Source organism: Micropterus dolomieu, linkage group LG03 (assembly GCF_021292245.1).
Source record: "Micropterus dolomieu isolate WLL.071019.BEF.003 ecotype Adirondacks linkage group LG03, ASM2129224v1, whole genome shotgun sequence".
Taxonomy (NCBI): Eukaryota; Metazoa; Chordata; class Actinopteri; order Centrarchiformes; family Centrarchidae; genus Micropterus; species Micropterus dolomieu.
Genome location: NC_060152.1, coordinates 21,705,882 through 21,709,998, shown reverse-complemented (window position 1 = coordinate 21,709,998; position 4,117 = coordinate 21,705,882). Strand labels below are relative to the sequence as shown.

Genomic DNA, 4,117 nt, shown 5'->3' with positions numbered 1-4,117 from the left:
AGCATCTTGAAAAAACACATCATTCTTCTTGTTTGCTTGCTGGACATTTTTGAGAGAAAAACATGAGACAAGGGATGTGTACAAACATAAAGGCACAGATAAAAGTCCCTCTGACTCATCACCTTACCGACATTCCTTTCCCACCCCCTTCTCTCTCTTTCTCTTTCTCTCTCTCTCTGAAGTCTTTGATTATAACTTCCCCAAGTTTGAAACGGATGTTTTTTCTGTCTTTTTTTTCCCCTGGACGTGGGTCAGCTCAGAGTCAGCCAGCTGGGCCTTGATCCTAAGCTCACTCTCAGGTAAACTTTCAACTAGAAAAGACCCCTATTGCTACTTTCAACGGTTCATCTCCCTTCTCTCCGCATTTTCCTTCTCCTCCTCACTGCTGCAAAGTGCTTTGTTGATAAACCCACTTTAGAGGTCTGTGAGAAGATTTTGCTTACCTCCTTGTGCTATTTGTGTAAGAGGGAAGTGTTGCATGAATTTGTGTGAGTGTGTGTATGTGTGTGTATATATTAAGATGTCTACATACCTCTGTACCTGACAGATGAGTTTAAATGCCACTGATATACGTATGATCTAAATACAAACTCTCTTTAGAGCCTTTCTTATGTGGACATTAAGTTGTTATGATCAGCAGGGCTCAAAACACTTATGCTAAATTGCATGAATACACACAGACAGTAGTGATAACGCACAACTGCAAGAATACCGTTATTCTGTCACTATCAGATTAGGCAGCCACCCGCATCTTCAGACTCAACTTGGTGTTCAGAGCAAACTGAGAAATACACAGTAGGAATTGCAGTTGTCTCACTCACACACACACACACACACACCAACAGACTCACAAACACATTTGATCAGTGATACCACTTGCTGTGCAAAAAGGACAGTTCTTCTGCCAAGGCAACATGCTGTTGGCGAATGCTGTGAGAAGCTGTCGTGGAGTCTTCTGCTCACTTAGCACTTCACACACAGTCTGTCATACTCTGTGTTACTCACTCAGCAAAAGCAAGAAGTGTGTGCAAGTGTTTTGTATGACGGTCCAAAAAAACACAGTCCTGGATAACCTGGAAAGAAAGTAAAAGAGACAGAAGAAATGATTCTAAGATTTGAGGCTTTGTTGGTTAAAGCCCAGAGTTTTGGAACGAGGCAGCAGGATAGAGAGTCATCCTCAAGAGGATGCTTGATAACTGATGAATGACCCCCAGCAGGTAACACAACATTTAAGCAGCACATAATTATTCTGGCTTGCGAAGTGGATGAAATGTTGTATAGTGTTCCCACAAGGGGGCCATTAATATAGGGCGTGGCGATGGGGCAGTGGATAAGACACATGCCTTGGGTGTGAGAGATCCGGGTTTGAAGCCACTGTAAGACACCAATGTGTCACTGAGCAAGACACTTAACCGTTAGTTGCTCCAGAAGCGTACAACTTCTGACACACACACATATATATGTATATATATATACATATATTGCAATTGTAAGTCGTTTTGGATAAAGGCATCAGCCGTATGTATGCATGCCTTTTTATCCCCTTAATGACTCTGTAGCACACAGCGTAGTGTTTTTTTTAAACTATGTCCATATGAAACACACACAAATACACACAGTTGTTTCCATCACTTCAGAGGACATTACATTGACAAACATTAATTTCCTAGAGACTTACCCTAGCCCTAATAATAACCATTACTTGCCTAACCCTAACATTTAAACCTTAACCTAAACCTAACCATACTTTAACCTTAAACCAAGTCTTCACCCTAAAAAGTAATGATGGGGCTAATTATGTTTTGTCCCCAAAAGGAAGGTGAGTCCCCTCAATATGACTGTGCGAACAGATTTATGTCCCCACACACAGCAAACACACAGGCACATTCACATATGCTCAGACATCCTTCACTTCCTTTATCCCCTGCTTCCATGTTGATTGTGCTGACACAAATAAACCCCTCACCCACTGTCACCCTCAGAAATGCGCACATACACACACACACACACACACACACACATACACACATCAAACATCACTTCTCCTGGCATGCACACAAAGAGACACAAATACTCCTCTCTCTCTCTCTCTCTCTCTCTCTCTCTCTCTCTCTCTCTCTCTCTCTCTCTCACTCGGATGCAAACACACACACACACACACACACACACACAACAGCCACCTTCCATATAAGAGAAATACCTGGATTGCCAACTGTCAAGGGCAAAACACAAACACATGCATGGACACACACACCCGCCCACAATACACACAGTATGACATCAGTTTCACTACAAGCATTGTGATAGCAGCTCAAACTGTTCAGCTATGCTATGCGCCAAAGCATAACTCTCAGTTATCTCTTTCAGGTTTCAGGTATGTAATAACAGCATATGTGTGTATGTGCAAGCACTATAAACATCAAGTCACACATAACTAGAATCCTGTTTTCAGTCCTATTAATGTAATGTAGATAACCATTCCATTGTGTTACATCTGTATAGTTGTGAAGCCCAGATAAGAGAGTGACAGTGTTTTCATTTATTATGCACTTAATAAATATTGAAGTAATTTGAAATATGCTGATCTGATCCCTGATAAAAGTGGAATGGAAGGTGCTGTGTTATAGTTTGTCAAAACCAAACAAAAAGTCTAATCAAAGCTTTCAATTGTTGTTGTTTATAAAGTTTTCACATATAAAAAAAGAAAATTACAATGAAAAGCGACAGAAAACACAAATCCCCCTGAGGGCACCATAGACAGGAGATTAAGTGCTTATGTGCATTCATGGATATTTGCATGCTAAAAAGTTAAAATATTTCACCAAAACGAGTATCTGTTTGGTCAACATTCTGTCTGCTGTCCTGTTTTTCTGTGAATGAACATCATCCCACATATCCGTGAGGACTCACAGATCAACTGACTTTAACCAATTAAGACTTAAGTGCTGTCACTCTTTGCCCGAGCACCGTGTCAGTCATGTGTACACGCTGACATACATACAAATAGGAATACAGTGACAAAACAAACCAACGACCTTCATCGTGATTATCAGATCAACAACCTACTGCAATTTTAGTAATCCATCAACTCTTGTGGTGATAAATGCTACAATTCCACATGTCACACGTTTTGTTTAATTGTTTTCATGTTCCTACATAGCACTAGTCTCAGTTATGTGCGTATTGGTTCCGAGGGGTCTGCAGTTGCCAGTGATGCCTTAAAAAGGCTTAAAAGAGTAGTTTTTGCAAGCAACTGCTCTGTTTCTGATTCTTAAGAAGAATAGTAAAAATTGCAAGTCATTAGTTGTGTTAATTACAGCTAGACAAAATCAACTCTATACATAATCCTGATTGATTTTGAGTGAAATCTAAATGTAGCTAATGTTACACACAGCTCCATATCAGGTTACAAAAGTTCATGTACTATTCTCTCGATTTCTCAAGTTCCTGGATCAAATTAAATAATTAATACATATTGTAAGGCCCACACGTTACCCTCAAACCAAAGTTGAATAAAGGGTAAATACATATGGAAACATATACATAAAAAACTGCTAGCTTCCCAGATGTGATTAATGAAGTGAGAGTCTCACTCGACCACTCTGACCTGCACCAAGGCCGTATAGGACAGGAGCCGTAGAGCCCCAAGGCAGTGTGCATGTTTGTGTGTTAATGGGTGAATGAGAGAAAGAGGTATGCGTGTGCATGTGTGTTACAGAGTGTGTTTATGCATATGCCTAAGTTCATATTCAGTGTGCAAAATGTGCGCTTGTGTGCATTCGAAGCAACGTACCCTGAGGCTGTGACAGACGGACTCTAAACCACGTTACCCACACACCCCACTGCCTCGCTTAATAGTGCATGAGATAAGAACATTTGGACTTCAAACTGCCCCCCACCCCCATCACCACCAACCCCTCCTCCATGGGAAATTGAGTTTTATGGCTCCCCACAATGGCTCTAAAGATTTGAATTGTCAACAATTTGGAGATGTCCTGGATGGGTTGACTGGGACAACTAATACAAACACAGACACACTCAGTAGCTCAACAGCATAGTATGGGTGAAACTGCACGCTTTGTACACACACACACACACACACACACACACACACACA

At 41.0% G+C, this 4,117-nt stretch overlaps 1 long non-coding RNA gene across 1 annotated transcript in view; it reads right to left on the bottom strand.

The window, feature by feature from the left end:
- Positions 1-4,117, bottom strand: part of LOC123968362 — a 99,715-nt gene that overhangs the window by 80,094 nt on the left and 15,504 nt on the right. The gene's annotated exons all lie outside the window — the stretch shown is intronic.